The sequence below is a fragment of the Coloeus monedula genome (genome assembly GCF_965178545.1).
Source record: "Coloeus monedula genome assembly, chromosome: 1".
Taxonomy (NCBI): Eukaryota; Metazoa; Chordata; class Aves; order Passeriformes; family Corvidae; genus Coloeus; species Coloeus monedula.
This window is the reverse complement of record NC_138781.1, coordinates 116,314,427-116,337,536: the sequence shown is the minus strand read 5'-3', so window position 1 is coordinate 116,337,536 and position 23,110 is coordinate 116,314,427. Positions and strand designations below refer to the sequence as shown.

Here is a 23,110-nt window from a genome sequence, read left to right as displayed (position 1 = left end):
CCATTACTTTGATAATTTAAAATTAGACTGACAAAAAAGTAGCAAATGTACAGCACAATAAAGAATAATTCCATACAGGAAGGGGAATGAAGTAGGTGACTAATAAGTCTTTCTTTCTAACAGCTATGAATCATACAAGTGCAGTGGTGGCTTGTATAGAAACTGGAGTTTGCATACACAGATGGTAATGCAACCTGGTAGCTCTCACTGGGTACTTGTTGGTAATGGTTGGAGGATCCAATTCTTCATAGACCATAAACCATAAATACACATTATTAGACTATCTGCCTAAATCCTACAGAGACTTCATCTAGCATGCTTTACTTACCAGCCCCTGTCCCCCAAACAACAAAAGCAATGTCAGTTTCATTATTGCATGCACGCTCATTTTGCTGGGCCAGAATGTCCTTAGATAAAAGCTATTGGAGCTACTTTATGAACTCAGGGTTTTACATGTAACCAGAGGTAAGAATTTTTGGTCTCGGGTCACACCATGTTTTACTTGAGTTCAATTAATTCTCTATTTGAAGGCATATTTAAGACAAACATTTGATCTGTTGAGTAGGAGTTCAGTATTTCCTGATAGAAGCTGAGAGAAAGAATGGAACACAGGCTTTTTGTTTGATTCTTTTGTTTTCCAATATTTTCTCAAGTACTGTAGACAGACAAATGTCATTTGAACTAATCTTTCCAGGCCAAGCTGTTTGACCCACGTGCTTTGTTGCCACTATGTGACATTGAGCCATTACAAGAGCTGTGCCGTGACAGTGACATGCTCCTCAGAGCACAGACTGGGGGTTAAACATTCACCACTGCAGCAGTAGTCTGCAAATCAAAAGAGGGGGAAAGTAACAGTATAAACTATATATAGGACGGTATCTTGGATGAATCTGAACATGATGTGCCTTAATTTTTGTAAAAAGCGAGACTGTCCATAAAAAAGGGTGCTGTAAAGCACTTTTTGTCAAGGATCACAGAAAGTGAAACTTACTGTGGTGCCTATTCTGCTTTTTAAATAATTATGTCCAACTACAAATTTGCAAACAATGTATCAGAGAACAAAGACAGTAATTTTCCACAAACCGTTAAGGAATTAGGGAGAGTAGGAGAATATATTAAAATATTTTTAAATCATGCATTTCACCATTTTTGGAAAAAAAAATGGCTCATTAAAAAAAAAGCAACCAACCAACCTCCACGCTTCTTCAAAAACCCTGTCACTGGTGCAGGCTGAGGATGGTCTATCACACATGTTGTCTTGACGGAAAGTAGCTTAACAGGAGAAGAGGAGCCAACAAGTGCTACTTACTGCACATTGGAAACAATCTGTTTCCTTTGCTGGCAGGTTACTTTGCCTTTGCAGTCTCTTCCCAAAGAGTCTAAGCTGTCTGGAATATTATTTTCCAATCAACATGAGTGGCTATGCCTGCATGTCATTGTTTAAACAACTTCATGATCAGAAAATGATAGTCAGGTTTGGTACTAGATGACACAGAGATAATACTGTGGATGCAATATAGTCTAAAGTATAAAATTCTGGTTTTCTTTATCACAGGAAAACACATACCAGCATAAAGTAACTAAAAACCAGTCTTTTCCTTCTTGCATTCTTACAGTAGCACAGGAAAACTGAAATAACACAAAAATCAGTAATACACCAAAGATATTTACCCACATAAGACTTTGGTGGAAATCCACTGCATTGCGAAGAGCAGTCTAGATTTATGAAGCAAACACCTCCAGTCCCAGAAGACAATCACTTCTCACTTGGGGCACTGGCCAGAGTCAATTGGGTTCCTTCATCTAATTAGAACAAAAAGTCATGGACTAGAGAATTGAGGTTTGATGCAACTACATGCCTTGGGAAACAGTCAGTTGAAGGACCATTTCTAACATGTGCATAGCACAGTCAACAAAACTATAAACATTACTGTCTGAAAATACTTTTATTTTCAGTGAAAGCTGTATGAATTGTTCCTAATTTTTTTCCCCCTTTTCAAAATACTTGCCTTCAAGTATTTTGTGTTTTTTCTCTTTTTAACTACTGTGACTGAAGAAGGGGTAAAGCTAAAATAAAGGAAGACAGGAAGCAAAACAAAAGGGAAAAATCTGGAAAGGCACAAACTGAAAAAAACCAAAACACATTTCTTGATGTCCTATCACCCCAAGTGCTGCTGAACACTCAGAGTAACTTTGATCTCAGAAGGAAAGTTATGGCTGACTGGCACTAACTGTTGAAGAGAGTGTTTGTGTCTTCCTCCAGCACAGGAACCAGGACCCTGGGATGCTGGGCTGGTGACCAAATCCACAGGGTGGTTCTGAAGGGTAAATGAGGGGAAGATGGGTGAAAAGGAGGGTAAGGACGAGGAAGTGTGATCATGAGAGCTCTCACACCAGCTGCTGCAGTCCTTAAAGGCCCACCTTCAGGTGAACTCTGGACCTCTGCTGTATACCCAAGCACACCAGGACAATTTTACATGTGCAACATGGTGAGTACCTGTTGCAAATGAGTGTTTTAGAGTGAGTCACTTAAAGAACCTGGGAAGGAAGGGGATCTATGACTACAATATCCCTATGAGATCTAAATACTCCTTTAATTCCTTTGCCATAGCAGGACCTGAAGATGCCTCAGCTGATTTCCTAGCACTGTCTGATGTCATTATCACACTAAAGAAGATAAGGAAATGTCACATGTATCAACAATATTTCTTTAAAAAAAATCAGGCCTGCACAAAGCAAATAAGCAGCACAGAATGGGTGAAAACAAGCGAAACCTCAGTCTGACCTCAGTGGCATAACCCACTGACCTCAGACAGCCTTCGGACATGAGCTGTCACAAAAGTGACAAAGCAAGTTCTAGTGATTAACACCACAAAGTGTATTACTTCTACATTATTAACCTTGCATATTTTGCTACTGTGAGCTGGAAAGCACAGGGAAACTCAAATGTCAGAAGCACTGATACCCTTCTTATACTTACATTTCTGACACCGATTATCTGATCATAGCTTTTTCCTACATGAACAGCTTCCAAGGTACTGATTCCAGGATCACTCAGATGTACGTTGTTTTATCGATGTGAGTGATCCCAGATGTTCAGTGCAGTTCCTTATATTAATAAGGACACACAACTCTCAAGTGGTTGTAGGATCAGAGCCTTCAGGTTGTGAATAGTCATTGGCTTTTCTGCCATTAACAGGCCATTGATAAACTGCAGCTTCCTTCACACCTGACAGATGGATATTAAGGTACACATCTATCACTGTCATTTTTCTCTTGCAACTTTTTAAAACGCAGAATCACATTCAAATAGCAATCAATAGCAATCCAGTTGCAAGCACCTCTACTGAAGCGCAGCAGAAACAATTTGGGTATTAGATTTTCATCTGAAAGGTCTCAGAAAAAACATTTCTCAGGTCCACTTTATCTGCCCAAAAAGAAGATCAAGGTGTTTATTCCAGGATTTAAGCCAGTGAGGATAGACATGCACTGAACTGCCTACAGAAAGAAACGCCACTGTGTAGGATAGCACAGCTCTTTGCATAAAGTTATTGCTGCCATAGATTGCTTGTCCTACTGACATCTATTCTTGAATATATGTGTCCACAGCTCTAATTATTGTAAGTAATTATAGCTGAAAGGACAGTGATAGTATCAATTCTTAAAAGTATTTCCAAAGGGAATTAAAAAAAACTTTTTTGAAAATTGAAAGCTTCTACTAGGATACCTGTCAATGTATCTGCTATATTTTAAATTCATGTTTGTGAATACTGATAGATTGGTAATGATACGGGTCAAGTTTGCACTAAACTCTTCCACACTACTCCCACCATGCATGGCAGCTCTTCTTGTTCCTTGACTCCAAATCCATCCTCAGCAAAGTCTGGAAGTCACAGCAGCTTTATATTTTGTGAAATATTGAAGGACATGATCAACTAGAAGTACTTCCTCTTGCTGTGGGAGCAAAAGATAAAGGCAAAATGAAACCCAGCACATCAGCTGACTGGACTTGTTTTCAGCTTTTCTTTCTTGAACAAAACTTTCAAACACACATCATAACTCTGCAATGCAAACCATCCCATTCACAACATAACTCACAAGGAAGAGCTAGCAGTGATTTTTCACTTGCTTTCTAAAACACGATTATTACTTTTTGATTTTGGATGCTCAGCGAACAACCAATGCTGCTTGAAAACCAACTGATTCCCATTTTACGATACACAAGTTAGAAGAGAAAGGAATAATATCACACAATAATTTTCAACAAAAGTACAAAAAACACTAATAAGCACATGCTGATGTAAATTGGCTTCTATCTCCAGCACCCCAACTGATAATCCATTATCTTTGCTCATAACGTAGATTTGGGCACTTGCCTTGCACTTTTTACAATCAATTAATTCAGACTAATGGATACTACTGCATAGGCCACTCTAATCCAAACTCCTACCCCTAAGTGGTAAAAATTATTTTATTAAGCCCTAGACATCAAACAGGTCCATGGTATAGCAGTACTGAAGTGTTTCAGATGAGCTTGTTTGGTGCCTGATCTAATTCCAGATTAAAAAAAAAAAAGTTTTTAATAATAATTTTATTTTCAAAAGAAAATGGAGAGTATCAACACAAATCACCCTGAAATCACAGTACTGGCTCAAAAAGCGCCACTATTCTGAAGGTTGGTAGAGTTGCAACAGGCTTTAGAACTCCATCTCCCTTGTGGAAAAGCCAGCAAGAGGCTAAAGCCCGAAGTTTCTGAGTTCATACTCTCCATTCACCACTAAAACCCTCAGAGAAACTGATTTACTTACATGGCAGCAAGGCAAGGAAGCACCATCTTACCCAAACAAGTGAGTTTCATCAAAAAAACCAAAAACCACTTTTCCAAGTATGCAGTAGCAGATTGAGCAGCTCCAAGAAGCACCTGCCAGGTCAAGCATCTGAAGAACCATTGAGAAGCAACTCTCTGAAAGATTCAGGTACCTCCCATTCAGAAAGGGGTGAGGATAGAGAGAGAGGTGCTTCTAGCAGTGGGAGACTGGGAGCAATCAAACAGCAAGCTCTTCTCCTGGCACCACTGTGAGAAAGGCAGCAGCACCCATGTACAGGTTTCCAAATGGGAAGTGGCAAGATTCTTATGAAAATGGCTTGTTTTTAATAAAAGGGCCTGCAATGGCCCAAAATGAGACACAACAGTAGCCACCCAGAAAAGCAAAACAGAAAGGAGAAAAAAGAATGATAGATCTCATTTAAAAAAGAAAAATCTATTAAATCTAGATTTAGTGAAAACAGAGAGAAACCACATGCATGTGGCAAATCTTTCAAATTTATTTTGCCGATCACATTTGGGGGCAGAAGAAACACCATTCCCCAAAATGTTCTTCAGAATGAAATCAAAACCTTCAGTTGCAGTAAACTGACAGTTATAACAAAAGCCAAAATTAAATGAGGTGCCCCTTCTACATACTTTGCAGCCATCAAAAGCTTTCAATGTATTTATCAGTCTTTTCTTCTTCAGCTGAAATTTTGCTTCTCAGCTTTCTTTAATCCTAGCTTTATACACACCCCTTCTTGGATCTTAATTGCTCTCATCCTACTTTCAACTTACATTCTCTGTTGCCCTGGAAGAAAAATTGCTTGTTTAACGAGAAGAACCACAAAAGGATTTTAGCCTACTCTAAAACAACACTGAACTATTCCTACCTTGCTTTCATGAAATGCCTTTACAAAGGTCATTTTTAAAAGTATGTCAAAGGAAAGCCAGTCCATCAAAGAAAATGCTAATAGACATACAGGGAGAATATTAAGATGGCACAAATGACCACATTCTCTCCTGTTTACATGTACTTGCATGCATTCACTCACTCATTCAGCAATTCTCTGCTGCAGCTTCAAGACTTAAAGGTAAATTCAGTGCTACAAGAATTACTGGAGGATTGGGAGATTTCATCGCCCAGGAGGTGAGGCCATGCAAGGGATGTGGGTGGGTCACATCATGCACAGGGCAGGGAACAAATTTTTTTTCTGGGATTCTACACAGTCTCCTCAGCTAGAAGGTGGGGGCCAGGCTTGAAAGCCTGTCAGAGACCATCAGACCCAGAGAGTACTGATGAGGTGTTCTTGGCATCTGGGGAAGGTCTGCAGCTCATCCTGCCTTGCAGAAAGGTTCAGCAGCTGTGGTGTGGGTAGGGTCATTAGTAATGCTGCATTCATGACTCATCTGTGGCTTATTCCTTAAATACACACACACAGAGGCAGGAATTTTTGTTTCACTGGGCTTCAAGTTGGTCAGGGCCTTCAACATAAATCTGTGTATTAGTCTGCAAGGAAATTTATCATCTGACCTTGACATGTTTCTTCCACTTTGAGAAAGAATACTGGTTCCATAGTTCCCTGCTTGTAAGAACAGGGAATGCATCTCAGAAGAAGAGAAGCCTTCATAACAAGGGTATTTCCCAGTTACAACCCATGCAAACAAAGACTAAGAGAGTCTTGGAAGAGACTTGGTCAGGAGAACAAAACCAAACAGCAGGAATTTTAGCACAGAAGTGCTTTAACTTGAGCTGAAAACTGAAATCTTCCATCAGCAAAATCAAATGAAGTACTTCATTAAAAGCCAAGTTTAATTCATGCAGAGAAAATGCATCACTTTGAAAACAGACTGAGTGTTTTTGTTTTGGGATAAGCTGTTTCTCTCTGGGCTGCTGGAGGAGTTCAGTGGATTTCTAATTTTGGTGTCTTAGACTGGACTATGAAGCTGCTTTTGGACAGCAAAATACAACCTCCCCACTGGGCACAGAAGCTGCATAGTGATGACATGCCAAGAAAAAATATCTTCAGCCTGGGAAACCTGACACAGTAGGAGACAGGAGAGAAAGGATGAAGTGCTGCAGTAGCTCAGGAAGGAAAAAAAATAAGTTCAGGCTGAGGTAAAGAAAACAATGAATTAAAATCTTTTGATCATGAATTTTTAAATGAAACCTTTTAAAATATCTGAATGGGAAGTTTTGGGTTTGGCTACAGTCTTTTGTCAATCAATTGTTTATGCAGAAAGCGAAAGCTTTTTGCAAAACATTCCATAGCACTGAAGATTAACTTTTTCTTTTTCAGTCATGTTAATTTTCTGCTTTTTTAATCAAATTCTGTATAAGCTGTGCTAGAATAAGGAGAGACACAATAAAGTTTCTCTTTGTATTCAGTGATAGAACAGAATAAAATTTGCACTGGTCTGTTCAGATGCTTCTTAGACCACTTAAAAAATAGTGGTTTATTTCAGTATCACATGTCTAAAATTCACTAGTACTGAATATTAAATCACATCTTTTTACAAGAGGGAAAACCTTCCTGGTTTATTCTCTCTGAAAACCCACAAAAGTAAGCAATGTTAAGTCAGAACTGATTTTAAATCTGGATGTTATTACACTCACCGGTATCGCTGTTAAATGTCTAAAATATGAATAGTACCTCAAAAATCTATTTCTGATCTTTTTCAAAGATAAAACGTGGCAAATTTAGGGGGTTTTGCCCCTCCCATAACAATGTGGGCTTGGTTCTTTTAAAGCTCTGTGTTTTGTATGTGTGAGTTTTTCTTCCTCTCTTTTCGTAACAGCTGCTTTTTTCTTCGCCTCACTTTTGAGAACAGGCTATGCAATTTTTAGAAAATAAGCACTGCAAATGAATCACCAAATGATAGTAGTTAAGCTCCAGCCATTGTGGATGCTCCTACTGAGGGGGAGCACAAGGGTTTGCTCGGGAGCACGCAGTGTATGGGTGGGTGACCTTTGGTATGGGCTGTGCAGGCTCAGGAGATGCTTCTCCTACAGGCGATGTCCAGGCTCAGGAGGTGCCTCTCCTACAGTCTCTGCACATGGAGAGCACCGTGCAGAGAGGCACAAAGCAGATGAGAGCATCACTTACTGACACGTGCTTGTGTTGACTTCTGGTCAACACAAGCTTCAGCAACACCAAAATACCCGCAGGGAAAGAACACTGCCATCTGGAAGAAGCCCAGTGAAGTTACCCCCTGGTTCCCTGGAGCCTTGCGGGGGTGTGAAAAGCAAGGTCACAATTAATTCAGTTGGGATTGCACGGAAGCACTGCGCAATGGATTCCTTTCAACCCCGCTAATATCCTCTCATGGAAAGGGGATTGTGGAGACTTTTTGCAGACACAAACCTCTCCTTGTACATTTTACAACCAAATCCTGTATCTGGATTTAGCTCAGCATAAGCTAACATAATCTTGAAGTCCTGGTGTATGCAGCAAAGCTAAAAAAATCTTATTATGGCAGTAAAATCATGGCTGAGGTAAATATATTCTGTGTCTCTACTTTCAGACATTTGCAGCCTTCTGAAAAATACTGTCCTTTGGTCTAAGATTTCTTGTCTTGTCAGTCCAAGACTACTAAAAACAAACAAGAAAAAATGTTTGCCACTTATTTTTGATCATCTGAAGTGCTCAGATAGGAAAATAAAAGAGGAAATAAGTGTACAAAACATGGAAGGACATAACTTCTTATCATTCGGCCTTGAAGCCTTCCCTCTGCACCCAGAGGCTAACTTGGCAGCTCAGTCATGCTAAACCACCTGGGACTGCACACAGAAATTCCCACAAAAAGTCAGCTCTAATATCAGCTCCCAAGTTTTTACAGTACCATTTTTTCCTACTTGTTATAGTAGGAAAAGGTCAAAAAGCAGGTGAACTGACAGAAATAGAAATATTTGTTATTTGACAATGTTATTAAATACACTTAAACCTGATGAAACCAAATCATTACTTTTAGCAGTGACCAGTGTTATCTGGGAATGCAGTAGTAAACACTATGGAAGACAAGTTTATATGGCTGTAAATAAAACAATGGATGAACCACCTCTTTGGAACCTGAAGCCCCACAGTGAGACACTGTCTGATTTACGGGCTGACTTAACATACTCCAGTTACAAATGGGAAAGGTGTTCATCCTCAGTCAGGTCACTGAGAAGAAGAGAACAATTCTTGGTGTTCAAATATCCCCCTCTACTGCAACAAATCTCTCTGGGATTAATGCAGGCATGGACTCCACACCATTTGAAAGGGACTTGCAATCCATGTTCTTAGGACTTTGACCTACTCGTTGCTGTTGTGTTTTTGTGATCCACTCTACAAATTCCAAAAAGCCTGTTGTTCATTTCTTTTTTTTTTTTTTTTTTTTTTTGCATTACCACTGGCTCCTCCCTCGCCAACTCTCCCCAGTAGGCTAAGAAATCCTGTCACCTCACCTTTGCATATTTGTATATATTCAGGCACTTGTTTCCCTTCTCTGGTGCAGGTGTAGTTTGATCCTGCCCCAGTGTATGCACTGGATGCTTCACAGGAAACACAGAGCGAACAGCCAGAGCAGATTCCCTCAAGAGTGACTTTACTGGAGCTATATGAATTTCTGGAGCTAAGGATCTACTGCATAGATTGTGTGTTACACTCTCCTTTTGTGTGAGAAGGCACAGATTAGCTGTACTGCTTTGTATTTTGCTTAGAAGGCTTAGGAGCTAGGGTAGGTTTTTTGCAACATTTCTTGATAACTGTTCCATGTATTTTCTTTTTAAAAGGGAGATTTAAAAATAGAATATTAAAAAACCCAGTGGTAACAGTGCAGTTACAAATGCTTGAAGTTTTAGAAGAAACTGCTGTGGGAGTTTCTGATAGGAATACTTGCCAAGTAAAAAACCACAACAGTTATGAAGACAGTTAATACAGATGCATGGACAACACAGAGCAGAACCTTGTATTTCAAAATCCAGCTAAACACCATAATATCTAATGACACTGACAATTCATGAATAGTATGCAAAGGGGTGTTACCATTTTCCAAAACAAAGTCACATCAAACACTCTGCTCTTGCAAGGTAGGGGAGGATCGTCTTCTTTAAAAACAAAAATAAAAGGAAACAAAAGGAATAAACTGTGAAAAATAAGCCGTGAAAAAAATAGTAAAGGCCTTTTCAAGGTCTGAGCTTCCAGCCACACTGCTCACATAACAAACACTAACAAATGTTTTGATAATTCAAGGACTGTGTATGAGTGTATGCTGGAGCTTCAATTTAAACACTTTAACACCATTTAGTAACTTTTCCTAAATTATGTTCCAATCACTGATGTGCTCTTTCCAAATACAAGTATAATAAAATTTGAAGTAAAGCATAAAGAGCAAATACATTCTTAATGAATTTTTAACCCCTTGTCAACAAGGGATTCTTTGGACTTAGCCAATCACCCAAGCCAAGCAAGAGGCCCAGGAAGTTCCACTGCTGTGAGGCTGTCAGAGACAAGGAAGTGATAACCTTTTGGTTTGGGTTTTGCAAACAAAGCAACACATTGGTTTTGATTACTTTGTTTGAAGACCATTAGAAAAATGTAGATTGGCCCAGTATCTTGCACCCCTTAAATGGAAATAGATGCATGAAGAGCTAACTACAACAACATGCAAGTTTTGCTGTCGTTTCAGTACAAAGAAGTTAAAACAAAGAAAAGCAAGGAAAGGAAAAATACCACCATGAAAACCCAAACACCCTTTCCCCCTCCTCCCAAAGCCCCTTGAGAGCCATCCAGCTAGATGCTGATAGTATCAGATAGCTAGACCTGATGAAACAAGTTTCTTTGTAGCTTGGCATGTTGGTTTCAGCAAATTGGGATGTAAATCATAATGCCAATGGGACAACACTGCTTTTTCTCTCTGTTAAGCAGAGGCCATAGAGAATCCCCTGGAAAAAGCAGCAGTTAATTCAAGTGCCCTGGCTGGTTTCTGAATACCCAGCTCAGGAGTGCTGAAGTCAGATCAGTATATCCCCACCCTCCTCTGCATTCTGAGTGCAGCGCCATGGTTCCCATCTGCAGCACCAGAGCTCATGGAATCAAAGGTTCATGGGATAACCGTGACCATTTGTAGCTCTGGCAGCAGTTTTGAGCTCTCCCTCCATTGTGTAATTTCAAGGGCTTGCAAAACGCATGTCAGTGTATGAAAAGGAAATCTGGGTTTCAAGGACAAACCTTCTCAACACCTGAGTAGTAAGATGACATTGACTCATAGGCATAAGGTCTGCTCTGAAAGACAACTTTGTTTTTAAATCTTTTTCCTTGGTTGTGAGCAGCAAATGGCATAGACATATGAGACGACTAAGGTTTCTGCTAGTATTATTTTATTTCTGTTTCTTTTTCTTCCAAACTCCCCTATTTTCTTCAGCCATGTCCATAATTGGATGTTCAGATTAAGGTGAGAGATGTATTAAAATACATAAACAGTAGGATCATCGAACACAGTATGTGCAAAATGGCAGGTTTTAGAAATATTCACTGCTAAAATTTCAACTGTTAAATGTGTTTTGGTAGGCAAAGAAGACTCTGCAGCTTTTTTAAACATGAGGAAATCCAAAGGATTACATCAAACCATGTTACAGACACTGAGAGATACAGGCTTTCAAGCAAAACAGCTGTCATTAAAGCTCCTGTGACTGCTTAGAATACACTGCTGCAGTCTCCTAAAAAAACCCCAAATCCATGGGAAAAAAAGAATACCTTTAGCCTATACTTTAGGTTCGGAACAGAGATGCAGCTCCATCTTTCTTCCTTTTCCTACGAATAAGCAAAAGCACTATGAACCATTTCTACTCCTGTGGTCACCAGCAAGAGCCAAAAAGCCACAATATGGCCTGTAACAAACATGCTCATCTCACAGCAGGGACTACAACCTCACACCTGCTTTCCTAGGACTGCACTTAGCACTATATGTGCATTTCATTTTATTTAACATTAAGGTCTTCCAGATACAACATCACTTCCTACCTTCCAAAGGTTCTCACTACTTGAAACATAACTGTGAGCACTGGGTAAAAATTCTGAAACAGCATCTGGTACCAGCACAGCTGCTAAAATGCTGTTGTGTCATTCCTTTCCTTGGACATTCATACAAGCTGTCCCTGCACATCTATGGCGACAGCAACCTGCCAAAGCCACCAGGGTTTGTGTCATTCTGTGTCACAACCAGTGCAATTAATTACTGAGATGATTTGCACGTTTGTAGGCCATCCACAGTCAATGTGCAGCAGTGGTTAAGACAGAGCAGCTTAAATCCAGGTGCCACTGGCAGAACAGGAAAGGATCCTTGGGCTTGTAGAGGACAAGAGCAGCTCTGTGGTGCAGAGGGAAGGAGGGAGGCCAGCGTGAGGCATGACTGTACTATGAGATGTTTCTGTGTGGAGCTGGCAAAACAAGAAAACAAGCGGGTCCAGGACATGTATAGAGGCAATTGAAGGTCAAAGAGAAGTATCTAGAAGTAGTGTGACCTCTAAACCAGCCTTTTTATTGCATTTTTTATTACCCTCATGGCCTAAACGTGATCAGCTTTGATCCAATGTTCATGTCATTATACAGCAACCGAAGCAGGGCACAGCCAATGATTTTTTTAACTCTCAGCACTCAAAAGCATTGTTTAGGCCTGGTGTAACCTATCCCTGTGTTATTCTAACAGGATGCCCAACTTTCATGGTTGCCAATTTTATTTATGGCATAATACTTGCACAGAAATAAAGACAAATGATTATTAATGCCTTTAAAAGTAATTTTCACAGGAAATGCAACATAAATCTAACTGTGCATGTCTTAAACCTTCCCTGTTCACACCCTGTCCAGAGAATAAGAGTCATTTATTGGGAAGCACGTGCCTTTTCTTTCTGCCCCTCTCCCCAGGTCAGTATCCTCAAAGCCTTTCTTCTAGTCTTTCCATTTGGCTACTTGGTGAACTCCAGAAGCATTTGCATTGATGGCGTGGGACTTAGCACTAGATCTGTCATATATGGTTAAGCTGCAGCTGGGCTAAGCTCCCTTTTTTATCCTGAGTGGTATTTTCTCTTTGAACTTTAGGAATTTATACAGTGTTTTATCCTTTCAAGTATCTCTACAAATTCTTCACAGGATCTACAGCACAGGCAGGGCCTTTTTATGACAGAAAGACACAGTAGGTTTCCATGCTTTGCAGTCACTGCAATATAACCCACTGCTTCACTAAGCCCACTAACATTACATCCATTATTTGGAACGGCGCTTACGGTAAAGAAGTCATTTGTTCTGATAGTCAAGTGCACCATCAAGAGTCTGATTGCCTACAACGAATCAAGAGAGTTTTATAAGCCCTACTATGTGCTTTCATATGTTGAAAGAAAAAAAAAAAACCTCACAAATTGTGCAGGAATAATGATCTTTCTGCCGGCTTGTTTTTAGAAGTAAAATACATAACACTTAGGTGTAAATGCAAATAGCAGTGATAATATGGGGCTCCCAGGGTATCAAAAAGGTAGCATTCCCTGTGGAAATACAGAAGAGCACTACAGTGGGACAAATTAAATATACCTTTCACTAAAACATGAAGATATTCTACCCATTCTTCTGCTTAAGCAGGGTGACTGGTAATGTTTAGTGAAGAGAAATGAACTAAGTAGCTGCATTTTAAGTTACTACCTTGTATAATACCTATTGTGTACCTTTTCTGTGCAAAAAAGTTTCATGCAGTTGTCCATAAAAATTTCAGTCTTGGTATGACTAGATAAACAGGGGTCACGAAGGAAAAATTAGCTAAGTGCCTTTTTAGCAATCCAGTGTTCACAAACACTAACTGCTTTAAAGTCTTCTGCATCCGTCTAGAGAAACAGGGACTGCTTTTGAAGTCCCTCTAATATTGCAGTATTTACAGTCTGTATCACCTTTCTCTGCAGAAGGTTATACAGGGCACAGTGTGATGCAGTTCGGCTTCCAGTGTCCTGTCTGTGGGCTTGAAACACGCAGCAAACTGACCCTGCTACTGCTAACACCGGTCTTCTCGAGAGAATTCCTCCTGCAAGTAGTCCTGTAAGGTCAAATGAGACTCTTTGCCAAATAAGTCTTTGAAAATGAGTCGTGCTCTGTCATGTTAAGTGAAAAGGAACTTAGCTGGACCATGTACTAATTTTAATTAACACAGTAGAGTCCTTCATATCAGATGATCTGGTTGGGTTTTTTTCTCCTTTCCTCTCCTTCCTTCTTTTCTTTTTGCTGTTTTCAGGCATTTTTTTTTCTACCCTTTCCTTTTGCATTTTTTTTCTCCTTTCACACACTATTTTTTCCCCATCCCACTTTCCCCTTTTAACAACCCACCTCCTCCTCCTCCTGCATCCTGTTTTTCTATCCCTTTGTCCTCTCCCAGTCCTTTGAAGGACTACACCTGTGTTTTTCTAACAGTCCCACCAGAAGCAGCTGAATGCAAGTGATAAGAAAACTGATAAAAACCCCTTGAGACTTAAAGGCTGTATTCCTACTAGCCTGCACAAAGGGAAATGGTAGATGTGGGCTAAGGAGAGAGGGATTAAATGAGTCAAAACTTGCAGTATTCCAGCACAGAGGACTTAAATTTCTGTAATTCCCATTAACTAGTGCACACCACCATTAAACTGCTTGTTCTGGTCAATATTTAAGAAGGGAAAAAATGAGCAGAGCCACATGGTAAACACATCTGGAAGACTAAAAAATAAAAAGAGTAAAAAGTTAATGAAAGTGTGTATACACGTCAGACATCATACTCAGACCAGGAATGGTGTTATCATTTCCATTACAGGAGCACATACCTGCCTCTGAAACCTGCAGGAGTTTTAATTGTTTTTTGAAATCCATGCCCTAAGAAAGTACCTCATTATTTCCCCTTTTCAGAATAGCACTTTCATCGCACTCATTTTGGACACCTCGCCAGGTAGGTCAATCCCCAACAAAAGCCTGGTCCCATTCTTTAAGCCAAAATACACTGCCTAGGTCTGCCAGTGCATTTAATGTGCTGGCTTGCAAAATTTCTCGGTGCAGTGTGTGCACTTAGAAATCAGCAGTACCTGATCTGGGAGTCACACAGGCAGCTGCCATGTCTTCAGGTTAAGCATAAAGGGATTACATTAGATCTGGCAAATGTCATTTATTTCCAGGATTTGAGAAAAGAATTTTCTTAGCCCAGTAATTCCAGCTAATCTAACTTAAGGATCCTAGAAAGATAAAGCTGAATCTCTACTTTTATACTGAGAGTATCCAGAGCTCATTATGGATTTTGCCAAAAATCCCAGATCCTTGGTTTCCCTTACCAGCTCAAGAAAAACTGCATCCACAGGCCTTCCAGAATTTTAAGAGAAGCCCATGGCAATTTCCAGTTGGGTATGTGATTCTATTCATCCTGCAATCCACAAGTGCTCTCTCCTAGTGAGAGCTGGACCTTCAAACAAGAAACCTGTGTGCCCTGAGACAGCAAGACCAGGTGATTCTCCAGCATCAGATCTATAAAATTAGGGAAATGGGCTCAAGGGAAATGGGCTTCTGCAACCGAATCCATGTGCAGACAAGCTCAAGCCACCTAGCTTTCCTATGTCCTTTCTGCAGAGATGCAACTAATGTTAACGTCTTCAAAAGAATTATACATATTTAACTATCAATTAATATATGGCCTGCGTGCATGTGTTTGCTGACTGCCATCCATGGAAGGGGCTTAGCTAGGGAGTTTGCCTAACTACACAAAGATTTTGGAAGCTATGACCCACAAAGAAAGTTTGGTACATTCTGTACTGACAACTGATTTCCACACAACTCTTGCTCATTATAGTATTTCACACTTTAAAATGCAATTCAAAACAAAAAGTATGACATGCACAAATTTCCACTGATCTCAAGCTGTACTAGTAACTGTGCTGGTAGAATCGGAGCTGGTAGCAAGCTCCAAGTGGTTTGTAAGGAAATTCACTGCAGTGAAGTGTCATTTTCCACATTCCCAGTTGTAGTTAGAAGAGTGCCTGGATTCAAAAGACTAAATAACTTCCTCTATTACATAATCTGCAAAACTGCAAGCAGAGAGCAACAAGGAAAGCACAGATCCTTCCTCTGAGCACTCTGACATGCCCCCTCTCCAAAAGAAGTCTCTCCCCAGGCTCACTGCTTTGGTACTCAGCCTTTCACTTCGGCACCTTTTTTCAAATTGCAAAGATCCCTATTTATTATGCCCATACATACAATTATCTACATCTACACATATGTATGCGCTCTGCTGGCTGCCCACACTCAGGCCCATCTGCCGGGCTGGCGCTCTGCCCACCGAGAAGTTGGTCGGTCCATTTCACTAAAGCGCAACTGTCAAGCCGTGATGGGCTTTGGTGGGCAGCCAAGAGCCCTCCTTTCTCCAGGGACGAAAGCCTCCCAGCGACACTCGAGTTTGTGTGGCACACCACGGGAGCACGACCATTGGCACACATGCCAAAGCAAAGAAGATTTCAAAGAGGAAAGCAAAGAGGAGAGCTGACTGGTACTTCAGACTGTGATCCAGCCCTACTTTGTGGAGGTGATTATAGTGGACAATGCTGCTGTGGCTGAGCACAGGCCAACCATCATTTAACTTTGACTTTGGCACCAATCAAGTACAACAGGGCAATTGTGAGACGACTCAATAGATGTAAATAGCCACTATACAGGGCAATTCAGGGAGGCATAAGGGCATAGACAAGTGGCCTACAAAAGGCAGCTCCTTCCACGTGCATGCACACTTGGGGAGTAACTCCAGTTGCCCAGGAACCAGGAGTCAAGATCAGAACTACAAGCATCAGATCTTCAATTCAGCCCAAATCTTTCCAGGAAGATCATCTTGTGCATGCTGCCTCCTCTCACATTTCTGTTTAAAGCTGATCTTTACTTTTACACTTGCACTGTGTGAAGACAGAGGTGGGTCATGGTTTGCTTTGGGGTTTTAATCTCTCAATGACAATAATAACGTGCCTGGAAACGTTGCTTTATCTTCTACTTTTCTTTTCCTCCAGGTACTCGTGGACTTGGCCACTAGGAGCCTGCTTTAGAACCTCTCGATGTGGCTCTTCCTCATGGATACAATCAGCTCACCCATCCTCCCTGGTGTCAAGTGGGATGCAAACACAGCTCCGCCTCCCTGCACCATCCAAGATGAACAGTTCAACGTGGTCTCACTGTTCAGCGGCTCCATTCATCCGTAAGTATGACAAGCAAATTCTGGCACTAAACCAGCAGCTCCTCTGCTCCCCAGGAAGGCCCAAAGGCAAAATTATATCATGCTTTTCTTTAAACCAGCATGGTCAAACTTCACTATGAGGAGTTTTACCAGTTAAATGAGGCTCCACTCACAGGACTCAGTGGTCAGGAGGAAGTTCCAGTTGAACTTTTGAAAAGCTGGAGATAATGCTGAAAGATTCTTTCCCCTGTTGATTTTAATCGGGTCAGAAAAATCTTTCATTATGACACATCACAGAACAGTTTATAGACATCGCCATCACATGACATTTTAATTGCTGTTACCTCTTTAGACAACTAAGCCAAGGCAAAGCTTGTCAGCACCAAGAGGAAAGAAAATCAAGTGTGCTTCTAAAGTCTGCCTTTCTTAAGCAAAATAAGCAGACATCCAGACCACTACATGAAGAAATTTTACATGTACCTTCTACTTCAATTTTGAATGGCTCTTCTGACATCTCTTCCAGCTAAGAAGATTAAAAAAGACCAAATCATTTGAGATATTGCATTGCTTCTTGACATCAATCTGGTGAAAGATTTAACTGAAAAGAGCCTTTATTTTTGTACTTTGTATGTTATAGGATGGAATTCTGTTAAGTTGTAATCTCTTTTGAACAATTATAGAAACTGCTCTATTTCCCTTTACAGGCTGTTCTGCCTAAACAGAGAAGAGCATTCCTATAAAAATGCAGCCTCTGTACAATAAAAGGTACGGCTCAGGATTTCCCTCTGGGTCCTTGTGGCATATGCACAGGCACGTGTACTGTCAGTGGTGCTTCTCACACAATCAATATAAATACAGTGGTTCCAAGAGGAGATGACATCACACATTTTATAGTAAAGGAACTGCATGAAACAATTATATTCCCTAGCAGCAGTTATGGATATGCCATAGGTAAGTAGAACAGTTGTGATCTTCTTCACTCTTCAGTGGGATGAAGAAAATACCCAAAGACTGGATTTATGTCATAATAGAGGGAAAGATTTTGCCCCATACATTTCAGTCTTGTCTGCCTTAAGCAGCAGGCCAAAAACCTGGCTCTACTGAAGTGAACAGTGTCAGGGCAATTAGTCTCAGATTTGGTGATCTCCACACCAGGACACAAAGACCACTGAAACTCCCAAGTACTTACAAGTGGCTTGGCATTTTATCTCAGTTGCTGAGACTGCTAAACCATCCCTGCACTGACTTCTCCACAGGTAACACTATAGACAGCTGTACATCTAAAGATTACAATAGGTGCATCTAACTTAAAAACAAATGAAGCATTTACGCTTTAATTGGAATCACTAAGATTTAGACCTAAATTGGCACATCTTTCCTGCATGGTTTTCAATATGTCTTCATTGTAACAGTTTCCCAATTTAAAGCAATGTGAGAAGACAGAAGCTTTTTTTTGCAAGACTATGAACACACACACACACACTCCCTACCCCAAAACCAGCGCTAACATCTGTGGCAATCCAAAATGGTGACTGGCTACATAGGAGGAGATTAAAAATACACAGATCAATAATGTTGTGCTACAATTTTCAAATAGAAACCTCATGTAGTTTTTTCCAAACACAGTCCCTCTAGTAGCTTTTGTAATGACATTGGAGAGGGAGACATTGCATTAACACTCTTCTAGGCCATTCTTACAGTCCCACACATAATTTCCCCCCTGCCTCCCCCCGATTTTCAGCAAAAGTGTCATTCTTGTGCTGTTTGTATAAGTGGACAGAATTTCAAGCATCTGCTCCCAAATGATTATAAATCAAGGAACCTTCATGCTCCATTAGCTTGAGAAGATGGCGTTATTAATGATTGCTATTTGAGGAAGTTCACAGTAAGCGTCTAAGTGAAGACACCTCTGATGTAAGGCTCTGTTTTGTTTCTGAAAACAGCTGCGTGGGCAAATCTTCACTCTCACTGTTTAACATATTTCTGAGGCTACCACTTCTAAGAAATTTCAATTATTTTCGTTAGCTTAGCATTAACATCAGTTTCCTCTGGAAACAGAAACAATACTGTCATTCCACAGCAATGCTTATGAAAAGTCATTTAGCTTAACAAATACTGGGGTCTATGAAGATGCAACACTGCTCTTACTCCTCTATTCTTTATCCAGTTTCAGAAGTCTGAAACAGCTGGTTCAAGTCTCAAACATAAAAAGCGAAAATTTAAGTATTAGGTCATATTACTAATGGACTTGAAACAATGTAAGAAATGACTGGGTACAGCCTGGCAGAGCTGATTTGCTCCACAGGGTAATACACCGAGATTTCCTACATGATCCTAACCAGCAGCCTTTGATTTCCACAGCTGCAGGACCAACTCTGCAAAGAAAAGGCAAGTCAGAGGTCTGATTAAGTGAGTTTTCTGCCTATTAGTTACTTGCCTAGGTGCACAATGAATGCGATGCATCCCATGCATGAATACCACACAATACCAAATTTAAAGATAAGAGATCTGACTCATCACTCCACTGCACCAGTTTTATGCCTACGGGGCTCCATGTTCTTCCATGGTGACTCAGACCCAAGACTCCCCTCTCTCCAGGAAAAACATGACAAGTCATGCAGTACATGTCAGACTTAGCCATCAACTATAATCCACATTTGCACTGCAAAACTAATTGGAATGTAACATTCCATACCACTTACACTTTGCTGTTAAGCCTAGTGATAGGAATATATATAATTAATGTAAAGAGCAGCAGTTTAAAATACAGTCATTGGAATTAACCCTATTATACCTGGCAACACACTCAAGGAACCCTGTTTGAGAAAGCAGTCCTTGACAAATAGTTAATAGTGTCGATATGTGCACGCTAAGATTAACAACATGGAATTAAGGAGATTAGTCAATGGAACAAAAAGTTTCTCTGGAACAATCCTCATTCTAAGACTGCTGCTTCCACTTTTCTAACCCAGGGCTGCTGAAACACAAGAAACTTTTTGGACAACTCTAAGGTAGGCATTGACTATTTCTTCCAAAAGGACATGCTGTGTTTACAACAGCTACTTTTGGCTTTCGGCTATACAAATATAAAACACCATGAGGCCCATTTTCTACTCACAGCTTCATGTCTGTATATATTCATTGATTTCAGTGCAATTATATCTGATTATTTGCCTGGAATGGAAGTTAGATCAGTGCTGACGCTTAAACGCAATTCTGAATGGATTTATACTGGGAAAAATGTGTATGAGGAGACAAACTATTCTACAGTCTGACAGCACACAACTGTAGAAATCAAGGAAAAAATTAATAAAGGACTAAACCTTCAAAAATCAAACAAAATAAAACAATTCATCCTTCACCTTGCTCTAAACTATAAGGGATTGGTAGCCAGCAGTTTATCATAATGTACCTTGTGCTTTTTTTCTGTTTTTTAGTCACAGGATTGGCGGGTTACTCTAGAAAGCAGAGATCACTGCCACAGGTTTGTCTTCAGGATTGGGTCCTGAGCTACTTTGCAGAGAGAGCTCAATCTCTGATGGTTGATCCTGCACAGTTCAGCCTTCCTGGGCACTGGGGCACACAACCAGTAACACACCAAAAACTGCTCATGCAAATGACTGCATACCATCGATGTGCCACATATACTGTGTTACATGCATAAACTATCCACTTGCTTGTGATCACAGAGTGCACACGTATGTAATTTTGTATTTACTACCACCAGTGCAAGAAGGTAGCATCTCATTCTGACTACACTTACATCCCACTGAGAGGTCAAGCCAGGAGGCAGTATTATAGGTGTGCTTTTCTATAGGAAGGCAAGATTTATTCTTAGGCATTCAGTTCTCTGAGTTTTAACTGTGTCGTGTGAAAAAGAAAAAATAAAATCCACATAAAACCACAAAACCGTTCACTGCGATGAATACAGACTTTGAATAAATACAGGACCTTGACTGCAACAGGAGGGCAAAACCCAAAAATGTGTCAGTAGGATCATTCTCTTTTGAGGAGCAATATAAAGGCATGAACCTAAAATAGATATGGCATTGGCTCTTATCTCACGCTCACTTACCCTTTGACAACCAGAAACCACGGTGACTTAAAAATCTAGTACTTCCTACTCTAGTTGCCATAATTTTATTAGGCTGGTCGTGTGGCATTCACAGGTGTGAGACATAAGCTGGTATCCAGGTGGAAGTTATGAAAACAGCTCCATAGCTAACGACACTGTTAAACCACAGAATCCGTGCCTTCACCCCCATTATTGAAATATTTCTACATCCAAAAAACAAGGGGAGAAGCAGAGCTACAGCGTTCAGAACTGAACAGCAAGTTACAAAACTTCGAAAACACCACCATATATTGAAAGCCTACTAGCACCAAATTTGTGATGCCGCTTATCACTTGGTGAACCACTCCTTTTAACATGTGGGTCACCAGTAACTATCAAGGATTACCAGACAACGCTGCTTCCCACCCATGTTTAAAGTACTACTTAGGTACTACCTAAAACATCACCCATGCTGGAAGTGGATCCAGTGAGTAAGGACCCGACTCAGCGGTCGCCAGCAGTATTTCACTATGGGTGGTAGCTGGTCTCTAGCACAGGAGTGTAGAATAAGCCAGTCTGGCTGCAATGACCGAGATCTTCACCGCCCAACACCAAAGTTTGCCAACGAGCCGGTGAACGCACAGGTAACAGCAGCCGCTGCTGCGTTGCGGGGCGCCGTCCTTTCGTCACTTTTACCTCAGCCGGCTGCAAGAGGCGACAGCGGGCGAGCAGGGACAGCCCACCGGGTCCCCAGGTGGTCTCCAGGGACCCCGGGACCTGCTGCACTGAGAGGCTGGGGGGGCGACTGGGAGCGAGCCCTGCCGTGCCGCATGCCTGTGCACACTCGCACGCCGGGAGCGCCTCAGCGGCGCCTGGGGACAGGCGGGAGCGCCGTGCGACCCCACCGGGGGCGGCCTCGGGAGGGTGGGGGACAAGGGGGGGTTGCCCCCCGCCTCGCCCACCCTCCCGAGGCCGCCCCCCACCCCCGGACAACGGCGCCGATGGGGAACCCCCGGCGCCCCCCGCCCCGCACAGGCACACGGCAACAGGCGGCTGCGCCCCCCGCCCGGCACCTCGCACCCGCAGCCCCGGCCGGGATCGCTACCTCGGGAAGGCTCCGTGCGCTCCCGCCGCCGCCTGCTCCCGCCGCCGCCGCCGGGGCGGATCAGCTGATATTTACCTGTGAGGTAATGCACGCTCCGTAAGGTCACCGTGCACCCGCCGCCGGCACACGGTGCCAGGCAGGAGGAGGGACGCGCCGGGAGGAGCGGGAGTTGCTCCTGCTCCGCCGCCGCCGCGCACGGCGCCGGAGCGGGGCGGCCGCGCCGCGCAGAGGCAGGGGCGGCCGCTGCCGCTGCAGCTCCTGGCACATGCTGCAGGTGTCAGCGCAGGAGCTGCCCCGCCGCCCGCCCGCCGCGCCCGCCCCGCCGCGATGCGCAGCCGCGCCCGCCGCACCGCGCCGGCGCCGCGATGGTGCGCCGGCGCCCTTCGCAGGCTGAAGCCGCCGCGAAGCCGCTGCCCGGCCCCGGCGCTCCCCTCGGGGGACGCTCCCCCGCCAGCACCGGCGGAGAGGGGGCGGTGGGAGGGATGACGTAGTGGGGCGTGGGGCAGGGGCGAGGCCGGGCGGCGGGGCCGGGAGCCCCCTCCGGGCCCCCCGAGGGCGCGGATCCGCCAGGGGGGTGCGGGCGGGACCCCCCCATCCGTGCCGGAGTGGCGGGCGGGCCGGGAGAGCTGCGGGGCGAGCGGGCGGAGAGGGATGATGTCATCCCCTTTCCCGGGGGGGCGGGGCCTCTCCGCGGGAGGAGGTGGGCGCGGCGCCCCCAGGAGCGGGCGAGGAGGGGGATGCGCACGGGGCCGGCCCTCACGGTGCCGGCCTCTCACCCGCGCCTCTGAACCAGCGCTGCCCCGGGCCGGGCGGGGTGCGCGCCGTGCCCACGGCGGGCGGCGATCGCTCCGTGCCGCGGGTCGTGGGGCAGGCAGCGGGAGAAGGCATCCCAAACGGGCGGGAGTCCCCGGCATGGGTCCCAACCCCGTAGCCCCCCGGCAGGCCGGCCGGCGCT

The 23,110-nt window shown here is 42.8% G+C and overlaps 1 protein-coding gene across 2 annotated transcripts in view; it reads right to left on the bottom strand.

The window, feature by feature from the left end:
* Nucleotides 1-22,353, bottom strand: part of DTNA (dystrobrevin alpha) — a 222,905-nt gene extending 200,552 nt beyond the window's left edge. Inside the window, exon 1 of one of the 2 annotated variants that reach the window (XM_082297532.1) lies at nucleotides 22,231-22,353. The gene's annotated coding sequence lies outside the window, so the exon portion shown is untranslated. The remainder of the gene's footprint in view (nucleotides 1-22,230) is intronic. The other variant, XM_082297533.1, reaches the window with a different exon arrangement.
* Nucleotides 22,354-23,110: the final 757 nt, after the last annotated feature.